We start from the raw sequence: 20,281 nt of genomic DNA, 5'->3' as shown, positions 1-20,281 counted from the left end.
CAGAAAACCGAAGGGCATTAAAAAAAAAAAAAAAATAGAGGAAGATGTAAAAAAGTGGAAGCACATACATTGTTCATGGATTGAAAGAATTAACATCATTAAAATGTCCATATTACTCAAAGCAATCTATAGATTCAATGCAATCCCCATCAAAATATCAATGACATATTTCACAGAACTAGAACAAATACTTCAAAAGTTCATATGGAACCAAAAAAGACCCCAAATAGCCACAGCAATCTTGAAAAAGGACAAAGTAGGTACGATCACAATACTAGATATCAGAGTATACTACAAAGCTACTGTAATCAAAACAGCCTGGTACTGGCAAGAACAGGCATATAGACCAGTGGAACAGAACAGAGAACCCAGAAATGGACCCAAGGCAATATGCTCAATTAATATTTGACCAAGATGGCAAGAGCATACAGTGGAGTAAAGACAGCCTCTTTATTAATAAATGGTTCTGGGAAAATTGGACAGCTACATGCAAAAAATAAATAAATAAAACTAGACCATCAACTTACACCATACACAAGAATAAACTGAAAATAGATAAAAGACTTTAATGTGACTCGTGAATCCATAAAAATCCTAGAAGAAAATGTAGGCAACAAAATTTTGGATATGATGCACAGCAGAATTTTCACTGATGCATCACCGAAGGCAACAGAAATAAAGGGAAAAATGAACACATGGGACTACATCAAACTAAAAAGCTTCTGCACGCGAAAGAAACAACCATCAAAATGGAAAGGGAACCCACTGTATGGGAGAGCATAATTGCCAATGATACATCAGATAAGGGGTTAATTTCCAAAATATATATAGTACTCATACAACTCAACCAATGGAAGACAAAGAACCCAATTATAAAATGGACAAAGGACCTAAATAGACACCTCTTCAAACAGGACATACAAATGGCTAAGAGACATATGAAGAAATGCTCAACATCACTAATCATCAGAGAGATGCAAATTAAAACAACAATGAGGTATCACTCACACCTGTCAGAATGGTCGCCATCAACAAATCATCAAACAAGTGCTGGAGAGGGTGTGGAGAAAAGGGGACTCTAGTACACTGCTGGACTCTAGTACAATGCAGACTGGTGCAGCCACTATGGAAAATACTATGATATTACCTCAAAAAAATTAAAAATTGAATTGCCATTTGTCCCAGTGATCCCACTTCTAGTAATATACCCTAAGAAGCCTAAAACACCAATCAGAAAGAATATATGTACCCCCATGTTCATAGCAGCACCACTTACAATAGCTAAGATCTGGAAACAGCCCAAGTGTCCATCAGTAGATAAGTGGATAAAAAAGCAGTGGTACATATACACAATGGAGTACTATGCAGCTGTAAGGGAGAAAGATCTCTTATTCTTTGACATGACATGGAGGGACCTGGAAAGTATTATCTTAAGCAAAACAAACCAAGCAGAGAAAGACAAGTATCAGATGCTCTCACTTATTTGTGGAATATAATGATCATAACAGTCTGAGGAACAGGGTAACCCAGAGATGTGGAAGTAGGGTACAGACTGACAACCCCTCAGAAGAGGCAGTGGTGGGGGGAGGGAAGAGATAAACCACAGAACTTATATGCATGTACGCATAACCGATGGACATGGACAACAAAGCTGGGGACGGGATGGTGTCAATGGGGAAAAAAGGAGAAATATCTGTAACAAAAATAAATTAATAAAAAATAAATAAGTAAGTAAAACACTTTACATTAAAAAAAGGAGACTATAGCACAACATAAATAGGATGAGCCCATTTATGTAAAATTATATAGGTGCATACAGAAATAGCTAGAAAGATGTTTATTCAAACTGCTAACACTCATTTTCATCTTTGTAGGAGATTTTTACTTTTTTAAAATTTTATACATAGATTTTTTTAAATTTATCATTCCCCCTAAATGAAGATATTTTCAAATGAAAAAAGATCTTACTTCACGGAAAATCATTTATCGCGGTAGAGTCTGGAACTGATTAACTGCGATAAACCAGGGCCGACTGTACAGCTTCAAGAGCCCTGGTTGGGTAGCTGAATTGGTCAGAGCATCATCCTGGTATGCCAAGGTTGTGGCTCCGATTGCCAGTCAGGGCACATACAAGAGTCAACCAATGAATGCATAAATAACTGGAACAACAAACTGATCTATAGATAGATAGATAGATAGATAGATAGATAGATAGATAGATAGATAGATAGACAGACAGATATCCTTCTTCCTCTTTCTCTAAAATCAATAAATAAATTTTAAAAAGGATTAGCTACAGAACATATGCATAGCACGTGGACACAGGTAACAGTGGGGTGAGGCCCAAGGCGGGGCTGGGCTGGGTGAAGGTGGGAAAGTGGGGGCATCGGCAACAGTGTCAACAGTAAAAAATGTAAATGAAGTTTAAATGGAAATAAAATAAATACAGAGCTTCAAAATACATAAAGTAAAAAGTGATAAAATGAGAACTAGAAAAAACCATTAGTTATAATAAAAGATTTGTCTCTTAATTATCCATACAATTAAACAGAAAATTGATAATGATGAAAAGACTCAACAGACACTAGCAAATAAACTGACCTATTGCCGTTGCATCCACAGCATCAGAACATGAAACATGCACTAATGTAGATCATATTCTCGACCGTAAAGCAAGTCTAAATACATTTTAAAAGGATTCAAATCATACCAAGTGTGTGTCCTGACTGAACTCGAATTAAATTAGAGGTTAATAACAGAAATATATCTGAAAAATACCCAAATGTTTGGAAATTAAGTAACATGCTTCTAAATGGCTCATGGAGCTGAGAAGAAATCCAAAGGGAAGCAGGGAACCTTTGAACTGACCGAAATGCAAACACGACGGACAATGTGTGGGATGCCACGAAACACTGGTCAGAGGGAGAGCTCCAGCATTCAAGCCGATAGTGGGGAAAGAAAGGTCTCGACTCAAGGACCTCACTTCTACCCTAAGAAATTACAAAAAAGGAAGGTCAAATGAAATCTAAATTGAACAGAAAAAAAAGGAAATAATAAACAGCAATAATATTTTTTTTCTTTTTTTGTGGTACGTGCCCCTAGCAGGAACCGAACCCGGGACTCTCTGGTCCACAGGCCGACGCTCAACCGCTGAGCCAAACTGGCCAGAACTAAGAGTTTTAGAAATAGAGAAAATCAATGAAATCATGAGCTGGTTTTCAGAGAAGCTCCCAAAGTCAATAAGCCTACGGCCAGACCGACGAGAAGAAGAAGGGCTCCGTTTTCCGACACCAGAAATGACAGAGAAGCATAACTACAGGTGCTGCAGAAAGTAAAAGACTAGAAAAATAATATTATGAAAAATTTTGTGCCAAGAAATTTGACACTTTAGATCAAATGGGAAAATTCATAGGAAGACACAAACCAGCAAAGCTCACTCAAAAAGTAGATGACCTTTTCCCTGGCCGGTGTGGCTCAGTGGGTCGGACGCCAAGCCACACACTGAGGGCTGCGGCTTTGATTACAGGTCAGGGCACATCCCAGGTCTCAGGTGTGATCCCCGGTTGGGGCATGGACAGGAGGCATTGATGTTTCTCTCTCTCTCTCTCCTTCTGCCTTCTCTTTCTAAAATCAGTAAAAACATATCCTCGGGTGAGGATTAAAAATAATAGCCCTGGTTGGTTTGGTTCAGCGGTTAGAGCACTGGCCAGTGGACCAGAGAGGCCTGGGTTCGGTTCCCGCTAAGGGCACATACCTCGGTTGCAGTTTGTCCCCAGCCCGGTTTGGGGTCATGTGAGTGGCAGCCAATCGATGTGTCTCTCTCACGTCGATGTTTCTCTCTCTCTCTATTCCCGTCTCTCTCCCTCCTGCTCTATCTAAAGATAAATGCAAAAATGTCCTCAGGTGAGGATAAAAATAAAATAAATAAATAATAGATAACCTTTAATAAACCTGTATCTATTACAAAAATTAAATTTGTTGCCCTGGCCAGTTTGGTTCAGCTGTTGGAGCGCCAGCCTGTGGACCCGGGTTCGATTCCCGCTAGGTGCACGTACAAAAATAAATAAATAAATAAATTTGTTGGTTAAACCTTTCCAACAGGCCAACTCATACTTTATATTATATACAAAACTTAGCTCAAATTGATTAGACCTAAACATAAAACCTAAAATCATAAAACTTCTATAAGAAAACATAGAAGAGAACTTATGTGACCTTGGATTAAGCAGACATTTCTTAGATTTCACACTAATGTACATCCAAAAGAAAGGGTTGATAAATGGGACTTCATCAAAATTTAAAACTTCTCTGTGACATGATTAAGACAACGAAAACCAGAAGCCACAGAATGAAAGAAAATATTTGCAAAGTCCATATTTAACACATGACTTGTTTCCACAATTTCTCAAAAAACAAGAATGCAAACAACTCAATTTTAAAAATGGGCAAAGAATGTAAGCAGATACTTTACCAAAAAAAGTGACAAATAAGCAAGCGATCAACTTGATTAGTCATTAGAAAAATGAAAATTAGGACAATGATTAGAAAGACTAAAATAAAAAAGCAAACAACACTGGCAAGAACACCTGTTCATCATCACTGTCGAGTGCAAACAGTAAGATTACTTTGCAAAATGCTTAGATAGTTTCTTATAATGTTAAACACACACCTATCGTATGACTGAGCAACCCCAACCCTGGGTATTTACCCAAGAGAAATGAAAACTTATGTTCACACAAAACCTACACCTGAATGTTTATAGCAGCTTTATTTGCCCCCAAACAACACAAATGTCCTACTGACGAGAAGAGAAACACATTTGGTACGATCACACAATGGAATACTACTACTCAATGACAAAAGGAATGAATACCATCCATAATTTTCAAATGTACTTCTGCCAAGAGAAAAAAGCCAATTGCAATAAACTATCTGTAAAATGGAATGTTGTATGATTCTATTAGTATGACATTCTAGAAAAGGCAAAAATATAGGACCAGGGAGCAGATCAGTGGTTGCCATAAACTGGTGTTTACACAGAGTTTGACTGTAATGGACACGAGAATTCTGGGGAGCGATGAGGATGTTCTATATCTTAACTGTGGTAGTGGCTACACAACTATACATTGTTAAAACTTGTAGAAGTATACAATAAAAAGGATGATTCTTTTACTATAAGTTAATTAATCCCTAAAAAACCTAACCAAAAATAATTTTAAAAGCCACCTGGCAGGGTGGCTCACGTGGTTGGAGCGTCATCCCCATGCACCAAAATGTTGCGGTTTCGATCCCTGGTCAGGGCTCATACTGGAGGCAACCGATCCCTGTTTCTCTCTCACACCGATGTTTCTCTTTCTACCTCTCTCTCCCTCTTCCTTTCTCTCTAAAAATAAATAAAACATATCCTTGAGTGAGGATTTAAAGAAAAATTAGCTGAATTTCAAAGCTATCAATGGCAAGCATTAGCAAAGGGGACTATGCACTACTGGTAAAGTGGAAATCTGTCACTTAAACAACCATTTGACCTAATCTACTAGAGTTTATTATATACTTACCTAAAATCCAGTTCTTCTATTCCTAGACATATACCTAACAGAACTGTGCACATATGTTCACCAGAAGGCAAATAAAAGAATATTGCTAGCAGCACCCTTTGGGAAACCTCAGATTGATAAGAATGCAAATGACATTAGTGGAATGGATAAGTGTTGTAAAATAGTCATTCATTGGAAACCTGCAAAGCAACGAAATCCTACAAACTAAAGCTACGGTCAATGCAATGGAGGAATTTCTTCAACCACACTGAGTGAAAAAAGCCAGACCTAAAAGAAAATGTGTGATTCCACTTCTACCACATTCCGAGTCGGCGTGTGGAGTTCCAAGCGAGGACAGTGGAGGGGGGCATGCGGAGGGGGGACTGAGGGAGCGATCTGCACAGTCCATGGTTGGGCCGCAAGTACACAGGTGTGTCGATCTGAGGCAGTTCATTGAATGTGACCTCTCCGGGTCATGCACTTTGCTATTCATGTGTTATACATTGTTAAGGAGACTTACCAACTGTAATGAAATAATACTTCATGTTCGATATTTTAGTAGAACATCCAGATATCTAGGTAGGTAGATCGATGATAGATAGATAGATAGATAGATAGATAGATAGATAGATAGATAGATATACATAGAGACATAGATAAAGGTATATAACTGAAAATACCTTGTTTAGAGAACACTAGGGTAAAGAAAAGATTTTGACATTCTTTGTATAGCTTTCAATTGACGAGATTAATTTTGGGAGCAACTGCTGTTTTCTAGTAAGTTTGAGATGTTAGCAGCTACACAACACATCTAATTATTAGGCAAATATCTGATCAAACCACTTTATTCACTGAGTGGCTTCAGACTACCCATTAGAAGTGGCCGATCCATGCCAGTCTATTCGCTACAGAGACTTCCCCCAGCACACCCGCATTCCATGTATTCTGTACAGGTTGGGTCTCTCATGTGAACATTTCAATATAAAAAAATTAAATTAGCCCTGCCTGGCATGGCTCAGTTGGTTGGATGTCATGCCCTGCACTGAACAGTGCTTGTTTGATTCCCAGTGAGGGTACATGCCTGGGTTGTGAGCTCAAGGCTGATCAATGTTTTAGTCTCTCATGGATGCTTCTCTCCCTCTCTCTTAAAAAAAATCAATGGAAAGTATTTTTTAAAGAAAAAATTAAATTAACAAATATCCTTAGACATAATCACATGCTTAAAATTTGGTACAAATTTGCCCTGGCCGGTTTGGCTCAGTGGTTAGAGCGTCGGCCTGTGGTCCAGAGAAACCTGGGTTTGGTTCCCACTAAGGGCACGTACTTCGGTTGTAGTTTGTCCCCGGCCCTGGTTGCGTCGTATGGGTGGCAGCCACTCGATGTGTCCCTTTCATGTCGATGTTTCTCTCTCTCTCCCTCCCACTCTATCTGAACAAAAAAATGGAAAAATGTCCTTGGGTGAGGATTAAAAAAAAAAAAATTGGTATAAATTTTAGTACAAAAATGTCTTCAAAAGTTAGTTGTAATTGCAAATATTAAAGTAAGACAAAATTAAAAATCAACAGAAATATAGAATACTCCTACAATGGAGTATCATATGGCAAGAATCATGAATAAACTTAAACTGCACATAGAAACACTGATGATGACTTATAAGTTTAATGTTCATAGGAATAAAATCAAGTAGCAAAATAATTTATTGATTTTTTGTTTTTTGTTTTTAATGAGGAAGGGAAAGAGAGATAGAAACATCAAAACATCAATGTGAGAGAGATACATCATTTGACTGCCTCCTGCACGCCCCCTATTGGGGAGCGAGCCCGCAACCCAGGCATGTGCCCTGACTGGGAATCGAACCAGGTCTTCTTGGTCCATGGGACTGACGTTCAACCCACTGAGCCACACCGGCCAAGTAAGTAGCAAAAGAATTTAAAAACTTAAAAAGAAAGACAATTGGAGTAACCATATTAATATCAATCAAAGTAGATTTTAGAATAAAGAATAGAGACATTTTCTAATGATAAAGAAGCCAATGAGTCAAGAAGACGTAACAATCCTAAACATATAAGCACCCAATAACAGAACTCTCAAGTGCACTGACCTTAATTCGCTCATGAAGCAAATTGCAGTCAGACCTTGGTTTTTGAACGTCTCTCATTGCCAACCATTCCTTTCTCAACCCCACAACCCTCTCATGCTGATACCTTTCTCAACCCCACAACCTTTCTCAACCCCACAACCCTCTCATGCTGATACCTGTGTGATCAGTCACACGTCCCTCTGGCGACGGACAAGGGGAGGGGCATGAGTATGCGCCGTTTACTGCTGTTGACAGGTCAGGAAGCTGAGCTGTGGATCTTTTTGTGCCTGTTTGCTTTTCTTGCTGCTGATTATCATTATTAAAGTTTCATTTGTCACTGACCATTTTATTTCCTTTTTGTTAATTTTCATTTACATTTCATGTTCTTTTTGTTTTTAGAGTGTTTATTTATAGACTAAACAGTACATTAGACATGTGCTGTATATAACAAAGGTTAAAAAAGGGAATCATTTGGGGGTCTGGAACAGATTAATTCAATTTACATTATTGCTAATGGGAAAAAATGCTTTGGTTATCTAACAACCTTCCAGAACCAATTAAGTCCAAGAACTGAAGTTCCACTGTAAAGTCACAGTAAATAGTGTTACCTACCCATCAGAGTAGCAAAATTAGCAGTTCTAACAATCCCAAGGGTTGACAAGGTTACAGAACAACAGAAATTCTCATACACTTCTTGTGAGAATATAAATTAGTATAAGCACTATGTTAGTATCTATTGATATGTAACAAAATACCACAAGACTTAGTGGCTTAAAACCACAAACCTTTATTTTTTTCACGATATTGTGGGTCAGGAATGCTGGAGAGGCCCAGCTGCACGGCTCTTATGAAACAGTCAGACGTCTGCTGGAGATGCAGTCACCTGGCCTTCAGTCAAGGGGTCTGAGGGAGGTAGAGGCCACTCCTCCACCCAGAAGGGAAGCCTTGAAGACCTGTAACCAAAGCATACCAGGGAGGTAACACTACCTACCCCCACGCAGAGGCATTACTGAGAAGAGGCCCACCTCTGACAAGCTAAGGGCCAGGCCTGGAATCAGGCTGCCTGGGTTTACATCCCCACTGGACCATTACTCAGTGATCGAGAAGGCCACTCTGACCCTCAGAGTCTTCATCGGTAAAAGGGAGATCATTCTAAGCCCAGCCTGATCTGACGATAATGAGGATGGCGGTTAGAACACAGAAAGCACTCAGCCCGTTGCTCAGCACACACTAAGAGCTTGTCAGTCTGGTTCCCTTCGCCACAGCCCCTCGCCGCTCAGCAGAGGCCCTACAGTCTGGGGGTGGCCTGGCTGCAATGATCCCAGTGGACCTGGCTGGGCCAGGGGCACCCACGGTTCTCATTCCTGAATGCTGAGGAGGTCATTGTCCACTGGCTTCTTCCCACCAAGCAGGCCTGAGACGTGGGAGGACAGCCTCCAGGAGGCAGCGCCACACGGCCCCTGGGGACAGCGCCGGACCCCGCTGCTGCTGCAGTTTGAGCCTGGCTCACACGGGGAAGGCCCGGCTTTAATACAGGATAACTCCTGGACTGAGGGACTAACGGGGAATCAGATTCAGGTGACAAAGCAAATGCATCTTAATTGGAAAACGTTACTCCCTCCTTCCCGGTGCCAACTCCAAGACTAGAATCTAAGAGGCAAGCATGGCAAGAGTGGCCATGGCCTAGAGCCTCGCTCCTGGGGCGGAACCGGAGGTGCTGCCCCGTCTGGGGCCCAGCCACAGCCCTGGTCCTGGAACGGTGTTCAGGGCTCACGTTCAAGCTCAGGCCCTGCGCGGACAACCTCCTCAAGTGCTCACTGCGGGATGGAGGTATGCTCCGCCCAAAGCTCCCAGCAGGCCCTGGACTTCCCGGTGTGGTATGAGAACAGCTAGGTGCCAGCAGCATTCAGGCTCTCCCAGGCCCCCTACCCAACCCATGAAGGCCCTCCCTGTCACTCTGTGACTGTCTCTAGCCACTCTTACATCCTACCCAGCCGCACTGACCTGATGTTCCTCTAATGTTCTGACCTCAGGACCTTTGCACCGACTGCAATGGCAGTTTGCTTTGGTAAGCATGTTCTTTCCCTGACATCCACCTGGTTCCTTCATTTCCCCTTCTTCAAGGCTTCACTCCATTGTACCTTCTGGACCAGGCCGATGCTGACTCCCTGCTTTTCACTGAAGCTGCCTATTGCCCACCCCACACCAGGCCCCCTTCCTGTTCCTCTGTGACTGTTTCCACAGTGACTGCCACCTGCTCACATCCCATGTAATTTAGGATTAAATCATGTCTTCTATCACATCCCTTTCACCTCTGTGATAATATAATCCACAGAACAGGACCTTCATTTTGTTCTCTGTTTTATCCACTGTACCTAGAACATAGTAGATGCTCAGTGAGTACATGTTGAAGAGAAAAAGGAGGGAAAGAAGACAGGGAGGGAGGGAGGAAGAACGAAAGGAAGAAAGGCAGTAAGAAAGGAAGGGCTTCTAACTCAGAAAGAAGAAGGGAAGGGAAAAGGGAAGAGAAGAAAGGACAGTACCAGGAAGCAGCTTGACAGGCCAGCAGAAGCCCCACCTACTAGTCCCTGGGCAAAGTGGAAAGGTCGCAGTCAGAGCCAGGGAGAGCGGGGCAGGCTGCGGACCTCACGGGGGAAATCGTCAGGACAGAGGAATCAGAACTTTTTCCCAGTCGGAGGAGAGGTTCAACCCGCCCTACAGGGCCCTAGGGTGAAGCTGTGTGCCCTGCCGGATAGCACCCCCTGGCCAGTGGAGGCCACAGGGTCAGTCCGCACGCGTGGAGTCAGAACAAGTCTTCCTGAAGAGGGGGCCTTCCAGGTGTCAATCATGGGGAAAGAGGCAGGTCCTCAGACCGAAGCGAATCTTGAAGAGAAGGCCTGGGACAGGAAGACCAGGCCTGCCTGGCTCTCAGCTCTCCCTAGGCCCTCACGTCCCAAAGACATGGACTGTCCCAGGGGGGACTACCAAGCTGCTGCCTCTGCTGCAGGTCATAGGGTGGGACAGAGGGAAGAGGGACAATCACGGTGGCCTCCAAGCTGAAGAAGATGTGATACCCTGTGCTCTGATGGCCCCAGGTCTCTCTGCAGTCCAATCCCTATATGATAAATGTGGCAGATGTATTTGCCCCAGAACCTTGCAAAAGGCTCTCCTGAAAGCTTGCCATTTCCCCATTCAGAGATAGCATCTGTGTCCCCTCCCTGTGCTCTGGGTGGACCTTGTGACTATCCCCACTCCTAGAGCACATGTAAGTGACCCTACATGACCTCAGAGACTATGTCACAAAAGGTCATACAGCTTCCACCCAGGTCTCTCTAGATGTTTGGAGCCCAGCGCTGCCAAGTAAGAAGACTGCAGCCACCATGTTGTGAGGAAGCCCAACTAGCTCAGATGGCAGACCATGCGGAGGGGCCCTAAGATCACATGACCATGGGGATGCCCAGCTGACTCCAAGCCACCCCAGCCTTTGACTGGCCAGCTCTAGCCACCAACTGTCCCAGGGCAGCCCCCTGAGAGAGCCGGAGCCACCAGCCAAGCTGTTCCTGAATTCCTGCCCCACTGAACCCATGAGATAATGTATTGGTGTCTGAAGCCACTCATTTTGAGCAATAGACACCAAAACAATGAAATATTCCAGCTGTGTTTGCTGAGTTCCACTGTGCTACAGAGACGAGGGAAAGATAGTGTCTATGCTCCAGTTAAAAGAGAAGCATGCCTGGAGCCAGCATGGAGGAGGCACGCGATCAGTAAGAGAGCAACAAGGGATACCTCGGGGGCAGGCGCTAAGGCCTTAAGCTCTGGCCAGCCAGACCACCTTGCCTCAAAGGGCTGGGCTCACTGTTTAGGAGCTGGTGAGCCCCTTACAGATCAGCTACTAGTATCTTCACGGTGCTGAAGGAAAACCCGAGCTCCACCTGTTCAGTGAGTGCACGGGGTGGAGCTGGAATCTGAACCCCAGATTTGTCCTACTGCAAAGCCCGAGCTGCTCCCCCAACACCGTGGATCCTCAAGGAGGAGCCCAGCCAAGCTGTGCAGCTGCGTCAGGGCAGGAGGGGCCGGGGAGGGGCCGGGGAGGGGCCTGAAAGTGCAGACTGAGGGCAGCTCCAGAGCCAGCCTGGAGCACTCCCGCCCAGCTCCTCCCCTCCCCCACAAGCTGACATAACTCCATTCATCCATCCCCAGAAACCTGCTCCTCCCCACAGACGCCTGGCCACCCGCCTGCCTCCCTGCTGCCCCTCTCCATACACTGGCTCCAAAGAGCAGCAAGGGCTCACGGTACGGCCCTGGCAGCTCCTGGGGGTCAGACAGGGAACGGTGCATCCGGACAGAAGCCCCTGCCTGGGCGGGTTATCCTGGGGATGAGACCCCACACTTTGGAGTTGGCCCTGGTTCTGGGGTTTGGGGCAATACCCAGAGGCATAGCTGTCACCGAGGGATGCTGCAGCAGAAGGCCAGGTTCACCCAAAGTCAGCAGCTCCGTCCCTAGCACATGGGTTGGCCGGGCAGCAGCAGTATGAGGGCGGAGGAGGATCTGAGGCTGTGCGTGGGCAGCAAATGACCCCCTCGCAGGTCTGTCACAGGGGCACTGCTCAGCTTCCAAAGACCCCTAAGAATATGACGGGGATGCTGCTGAGGGAGGGGCAGGGAGGAAAACTCTGGGGTACTAGGGTTCTAAGTTCCCCTAAACAGGGACAGGGGGAGAGACAGTGTGAAGCTGTCCACATCCCCTGGCTCCCAACGACAATGCGGCAGAGCCATGCTTGGGGGCACCGAGGCCCAGCTGGGACCTGGGCTGCGGGGGGGCAGCAGCTGGGGGATGGTTTCCTGCCCCACAAGCCTGCTCACTGCAGGTCCATCCCACCAGTAAGCGGAGATGAATCTTCCCCATAAAGAGGGACTCCGGCTGATGCCATTACTAATCACTGGCAATAAAACTACTAAATAAAGAACAGAGACAGAACGATAAATCTCCGGGAGGGATGCCCGACAGAACAATTAGACTTGGGAGACGAACATTTGTTCACAGACATCACCACCAGGCATGTATCATTAATAAAACAGACACTGAGTTCAGTCGGTAATAGAAGGACCTCGGTCTCCTCCACCCCATAGTCTCCCACCTCCCCTCGGCCTGGCATTGAGCAGCAGTTGACGTCAGCTCAGAGATGGGGGGAGGCCGCCAGAGGACACCCAGCCGTCTTCTGGAGAGGCAGGCAGGCCCCTCGATGCCTACGTCCCGCTAGCACCCGGTCCAGCTCCTCCTTCCCAGGTGGTCATGAGTCTCCCGTACCGCTGCTGCATAGTAAGTTACCCCAGAGTTCAGGCGTGTACGACAATCATTTACTCTGGTTCGTGAGCCAGGAATGGCGCATGCTTGCCTGGTGTCTGGTCCCTGGTGTCCAGTGAGGTTGCCGTCACGCTGTCCCTCCTCTGTCCTTCGGGCTTCATCTTCCTGGCACACAGGGCTTGTCCCAGAGCAGCTGTCCCTGTTCCTGGTTCTGGAGGGAGGAGCTGAGCAGGAACACGACCTCTGGTTCAGGGCCAGCCCTGGGGAGCCAGCTCGAAACAGACATCTAGAGAAAGGGATGTGGACATTAATAAAAGCAAGAGTGGACATGCTGTTCATTTTCATGAGTAATTGATGACCACTTAAACCACGGGGGCAGGGCAGAGCAGAGCCTGAAACAGACCCAGGGCAGTAGACAGCCTCAGTGTGTCCCAAAGATGTGACAGAGTGCCCCTGAGACCCGGGCACTCTGCTCAGGACTCCCCAAATCTGCTCAGGACTCCCCAAAGGCTCACCTGTTCTTCCACAACTGCCCCTGTTTTGCCACCTCCTCATGAACCTGCAATGGGGGGTGGGGGGCTGACTGGAGCCAAGTTGTCCTGCCTTGTTGGAATAGCCAGAGGACCTGAAAGACAGGCCAGGGGGTGGGTCAGACACCCGTCCCACGGGCACGGGAGGGAGGGCACCCCCCCTGTGCTCCAGCCCTCTCTGCGCCCCGAGCCCCCTTGCTCTAGGGCTTCCGTCAGCGCAATGGGGCGTCGGCAGGGAGTCAGAAGCCGGAGGAAACTGGGCAGAAGTATGTTTTCCTCGGGCTCCCTCACCGGGAGACTGCGGCTGGCAGTGGCTGGTCACGCTCCCGGGGACTGTGCCCCTGTCCAGCAGCCTCTCCAAGGGACAGGCCACTGGTTCAGCGCCCTCCCATAGGGGCCAGTGCTGGGAACGGCTTTCCCAAGTCACCAGCCCTGGATGCTCAGTCACCTCCCGCTGGCCTCCCTTCACCCACCTACTGCTTGAGAGAAGCCCATCTGAGCTCCCCTGCATCCCCAGGGGAGGTGCCCGCCAGGCTGGCGGACGGGCTCTTGGGGTCGGCGCCCTGCTGGGAGCCGGTGAAGCCAGGGCGGAGAGAGCCGACAGCGGAGAAGGGTGCGGGGACCGTGCACGGAGCCCGCTCATCTGGTGGCTGTGCAGCGGGCCAGCTGCCCGCAAGCCCAGCCCGGGGACAGTGCGGCCCACGCCCAGGAACTCTGCCCCAGCTCAGGCTCGGGACCTGGTCTGTTCGCCGGGAGGGGCACCCCCTGCTGCAGCCTTGCAGGGACGGGAAGTGGGTGCCTGGCTCTCCCGTCAGTAGATGGGCAACCAGGCCCTCTGCCTGGAGTGGGCAGGCCCAGGCCTGCCTCTGCCTGGAAGCCAAGGCGAAGGTATCAATCCGCCGCCCGAGCAGGCAGCAGGCTCTCGTCCCTCAGCCAGGCGAGAGCGCGCGGCGTTGGGCCTCACCGCAGCCCGGCCGCCAGTAGGCCAGGGCGTCCGCATCGCGTGACCCAAGTGACCCTTGGCTCCACCAGCCCTGGCCGATGACTGGGGACAAGTCTCGGAACCCTCTGACCACACAAACCTTGTAAATTTACATGAGCACCAGAAATAATGAGCAGCATCTGGTGGAGTGCCTGGCACATAGATGGTTCCCATAAATAATTATTTGTAAAATAAAAGACAAAATCAACCCAACATCCCTTCAGGGTCCTTCCTTCCCAGCATCATCACCAGGGTGTGGCTCACACTGGTTCACAGGGTCCCTCCTACTGTGCTGGGCCCATGTTCTCCACTCCTCCCGCTGCACCCCAGCCTCCCCGCTTGGCTCTTCTCACTTGGGAAGACATGGACTCTTGACATGAACTTTCGCACAAGCAGAACCCCATGCATCCTGCTGCAACCTCTAAATCACCTTCCTCATACAAAGCTAGGCCTTTGGAACATCGGCTGATGAATGGACATATTAGCTAAGTAGTCCACAATTTAGTATGAACATATTCATCAATATAGCAGGGTTTATGTTATAGCTGACTGCTGGCCCTTACTATCTCAGGGGCGGGGAATCAAGTTGCTAACTGGGATTAGCAGGAAAGGACCCAAATCACCGGGCATGCTGCTGCTTCACACCGATGCTCGCTGGGCCAGCGCGGCCCTGGTGCCCGTCTGGGCAGGGCAGAGCCGGCGGGAGAACGCTGCCCAACACTGGCGGAGACCTGGGGAGAAGCTACTAGAAGCTAAGTGCATCCGTGGAGGGAACGAAGACCTGTGCACTGAGAAGTACCTTCGGGAGAACATTCCAGAGCAGAACCATACACATTCATATGAAACTATCCCCAAACTATGCATTTAAGGAAAAAAGCAAAACTAAAGGGGTGTGTGATATGCAACTATTTATGTGAAAGGAGGGACACGAACCTGTGCACACCTCTGGGCCACGGGGGCAGCTCCAGAGAGAGAACAGAAACGGGGAAGGCCAGCAGCAGGGAGGAGGTATAATTAACCCCTCTCCTCTCGTTCTTACCGCGTGCTGGGAGGTTGTACATAACGATCCAAATGCAGAGAAAGTGCATGCGCCCACGTGGTGTACTTAGAGCCCTTGGCCCAGACCAGCAGGCTGACATTCCATCTCCTCTTGACAAATTATTCCCGAAAGTTAGTACAACATCATCAACATCAACTTCACATCCTCCTACTCAATTCTTTCCAGACTCTCCACCAGCAAGACTTTTTCATATTAGAAACAATTTTCTCCAACAAGCACATAAGAAGACGATCAACACCACTAATCACTAGGGAAATGAAGATCAAAACAAAACGACAGGTGTTGGTGAGGATGTGGAGACACTGGGACACTTGTCACTACTGGTGGGAGCATAGTGTTATGGTCACTGTGGAAACGCTACAGTATCTCCTCAAAAGAATTAAAACTAGAATTACCATGTCAGCAATCCCACTGCTGGGCATACACCCCAAAGAGATAAAAGCAGGATCTAAAGAGATATTTGCATGCCCACGTTCATAGAAGCATATTCACAGTGGCTCAAACGTGGAAGCAGCCAAAGTGTCATCAGTGGATGAAGGGGTAAACAAGATGTGGGTGTCCACTCAACAAAGCGCTATTCAGTTCTGAACCGGAAAGAAATTCAGACACCGGCGACAGCGCGGATGCACCTTAAGAACCTTGTGCTGAGTGCAGTAAGCCAGCCGCAAAAGGTCAAACACTCCCTGGTTCCATTTACATGAGGTGCCCAGAGTGGTCCAGACCCTTGCCAGGGGCTGGGAGAGGGAGGACGGGGACTGGTGTATGGATACAGAGTTCCAGTTGTGTAAAATGAAAAACTTCTGGAGATCGCATAATAATTAAGATAGTAAATTTTCTTATATGTATTTAACCACAATAAAAAATAAATAAGTAAAAGTAAATTTCCCCGTCTCCTAAATGTCACCATAAGTTATCTGATAGAGCCCCTTAGAAGTTACATTGTACAGAGTTAGCGTTTTCCCTCTATGCTCAGTGTGCTCAGTCTTTGTGAATAACACGTCATATTTAACACTGGTTTTGTACAAAGCATGTAGCCACTGTATGAACCCATGTATGTAAAGGTCTTGAAATGAGAAAAGTACAGAGAGGGTGAGCAGAGCAGAGGGTGTAGGGGTTAGGGACAGGGGAGAGTCTCTGGGTGCTGGAGCGGTAGTGCACCCTGACTCTGGTGTGGTTACACAAAGAGATACATGTGATAAGGTTTCAACATCCAATCCCCCAAAAAACAGCACATGTAAAACTGGTAAACTGCAAGCAAGGTGTGCAGCTTAGTTAATATTACACACATGTCAACTTCCTGTCTGGCGGGTGTGGCTCAGTGGTTGAGCGCTGACCCTGCACCAAGAGGTCGCTGATTCGATTCCCAGTCAGGGCACACGCCCAAGTTGTGGGGCCGATCCCCAGTGGGGGGCATGCAGGAGGCAGCCAGTCAATGTTCTCTCTCATCGATGTTTCCATCTCTCTCTCCCTCTCCCTTCCTCTCTCTCTCAAATCCATAAAAGAAAAACAAAAACAAATGTCAGCTCCCTGCTTTTGATTGCTGTTCTGGGCTCGTGTCACTGTTCTCTTGGGGACAGGCACACAGGAACTACTAGTTCTGCAACTTGAATGTGAATCGAAAATTATTTCAAAATAAAAAGACTGAAAGACACGCTCCCAATGTTTGAAGAATGTGTGATGTTTGTAGCTCTCAGGAGACAGAACCCCCTTACAAGGGGAGGCTGCAGTTCGACTCTGCACACAGGACTGGCATGCCTTCCCGGCGCCCAGGCCCCGCACCCCCTTGCACCCCTTCCACCCACGGGGCTCCGCCCTCGGCCGGCCGGTCTGAGGCTGGTCACCGCCACCTCCGCGGCACTAACTGCCACGCGCAGGCCACGAGCCGCGTCATCTCATCCCGCCCAGTCCCCCCGCCTGCGTTTTACGGATGAGGAAACTGAGGCCAGGAGAGGCCAGGGGACTGGCCAAGGTCCCGGCCAGGCTCCCGTACCCTGCCGGCCACCAGGCTGCCACCTGCCGACGGGACGGGCGCTAATTCAAGGCCGCGGCGCAGCTGTCGGAGGCCCGGCCCGGGGCGCGCTGCTCTTCTGCTCTGCTGGATAAAGTGCCCCACTTAGGAGAGGCTCTCAGGGCCCGGGCCATTAGCGCCCGCCTCCTGGAGAAACCATTTGGTCAGCACTGACAGATGTGGCCATTACAGTCACTTAGCCCCTCCAGCTGCCCTATCCAGACCTGGGAGGGGGAGGGGCCTCGGGCCTGCAAAGCCCCCGGGAGGGCTCTGGAGATTCGCTTCCTGGCCACAGCCTCCCTCTGCCCTGGGCTGCATTTCCAGAGCTGCCGCAGCAGAAGCCGCTCAGCAGATTCCAAGTGCTGCCAATGACCTTGCTCTCGAGAGCTGTCCACAAACGGCTTCCCCTGCGCCGTCCTCCTTGCTCCTCGTGAATCCCTGCGAAGTCAATGTGGGGATGACTATGTCCACTCTACAGATAAGGAAATGAGGCACCGAGAGGTTCGGCAGCTTGCCCCAGATCACACAGCGAACAGCGTCAGAGAAGGGGTTGACCTCAGGCCTCTGATTCCCAGATCTGTGGTGCTGCGCACCCCTTACTGCTGTGATCCTGTTGAGCTCACCATGTGCGGGACACTCAGGCAGCCTCAGAGCCGGGACTCCAGGCCAGGGTGGACCTGGGGTTCCATGTCCCTGCTGAGCGAACGCACGAGGTGCCAGAGGCTGCAGCCTTGCCCAGGGGGCACCTGCCCCACACCAGAGCCAAGCAGCCCTTGACCTGGAGGGCCCCAGGTCACTGGGGGTCATTGTATCTTACATCCCCCATGCTCTCTGGGCCCTTTGCTCAAACTGGGTGTCGTCCTCCCACCCAAACGCCCCAGGCTGGGCTTCACAGCCACCTGACAGCCGGCAAAGCTCTGTCCCCAGCAGCACAGGTGTCTCAGGACAGAGCTGGCTGTGACATCGGGGCACCTAGGGCTCCAGGCCAAGGCTCTGCGGCCCCAGCCCAGCACTGTCCCAGCGCTGGGGCCAGGAGGTGCTCAGCAGAGTTGGGGGGACCAGGGCAGGTGCAAGGGGTAGTGCCCAAGTCCATGGAAGAGCACGAAGGAGCAATGGCACATCGGCACGCAGCCAGGCTTGGAAAGAGCAGACGAGCCCGGCGGGGGCGTCCTCCCAGCTCAGAGGCCTGAGAGCAGACGGCACACAGCAGCAGCAAGGGAAGGCTCAACCCCGGCCCAGTGGCCCCGGACCACGCAGCAGAGCGCAGAGAAGACCCCAGACGCGTCTAGGGTACCTAGCCAACGCCGCTCTCGTCAAGAAGCCTTGCTTTGCCTGGGGGGCTCAGAAAGAAGTAGTTCAAAGGCCCGAGTGCAGGCAGGGTCACCCCTTCTGTGAAATGCCCTTCCTGGTGGCTTGCAGGATGCACCCTGGTTTATCCAAACCCATCACCCTGCTTCCCGCCGTAGGACTGAGCGAGCACTGGGCGGGCCAGGAGAACGTGCTGGGACCCAGAGCTGCGGACCTGCGGCCTGCCAGCCCAGCACTGCCCTCAGACAGCGTGTGGGGCCCTGGGGTCCAGACTCAGAGCCCAGAGCTTTGTGGGCCTTGGGGGAAGGGTTCTAGACATGGGCAGGCCACTGAGGATAGTCGGGGACCGACCCCTGGAGTGTTCTGCAGCCCCAAGATCCACGACCTTCCTGGGTGGGGCCGGAGCACACCCCGATGTGTTTGAACACAGCCAGGGTGCGTGACCAAGTCCTAGAGAGAAACCACCAGATGCGGGGTTCTCGCCTTCCAGGAGAGGAGCCACTCATGGAGATGTATTAAAATCTCTTTAATGAATATTAAAGTCCTTCCAGCCTGTCTCTAAGGAACATAAATACCATCCTTAGATGAGTTGCCTCAGCAGGAGTTGCTTTGTCCACATCTGTGCCCTTCTCTAGTGTGGCCTCCCAGGGGCGGACATACTTTGAGTGTCTGCCCAGATCACATGCCCTGTGTCTGAGCACAGTGTCCCCTCCACAGGGCAGGGCCAAGGCAGCCACAGCTGGTCACACCTGATAGGACCGGAGGTGGACGTCCAGCCCGTGCGGGGTCAAGCAGACTTATCCTCCCACAGGTCTGGCAGGGGCTCGGAAACCCCGTGACTGTCTCCGGGAAGAACCTGGGTGCTGGGCTGTGTGACAAAGCAGAGGGGCCGAGCAGCAGAGTGAAGCCCAGAGCGCACGACCAGAGAGCCGCGGAAAGCAAGGGGGGTCCCACAGCTGTTGGCCCCAGTGCCTACCCCACGGGAGTCCCAGGACTGGAGTCCCGACATCCCGAGCTCCATGGAAAATCGTGTATCCTTCTCACAGGGTCATTTTGTGACTGAAACAGGCTTCAGTGGTTCCCATTATTTGCAACTAAAAGAGCCTTTACTAAGACATTCTGCTTCCCCCCTGCCCCGCCCCCCGCCTGCCTCCTGGCACCACGGGCTCCCTCCAGGCTCTCAGGTTCCAGGGCTCGGCTGGCACGATGCCAGGCTCTCAGCCCTGGGCCAGCCTGCAGAGGGTTGGGGAACCCACTGCCACCCCCCCGAGCAAATGATGTGGCTATAGGAGGGATGACTTTCAGGAGAGCCAGGCATGTCCTGAGCCCTGAAGGCCACCCCGCCGTCTCCTTCTGGGGAAGATCCGTTTTCTCACCGGAAAAGGGTCTTCGAGTCTGGTGTGAGGCTGGGTAGAAAAGAGGGAGGTCCCTCTGCACTTCCTCTGGGCCAGGCGCCAGTTAGCAACTGACTCAC

Source organism: Molossus molossus, unplaced genomic scaffold (genome assembly GCF_014108415.1).
Source record: "Molossus molossus isolate mMolMol1 unplaced genomic scaffold, mMolMol1.p scaffold_m16_p_17, whole genome shotgun sequence".
NCBI lineage: Eukaryota > Metazoa > Chordata > Mammalia > Chiroptera > Molossidae > Molossus > Molossus molossus.
The sequence above is the reverse complement of the archived record's forward strand: the minus strand, read 5'-3'. Positions refer to the sequence as shown.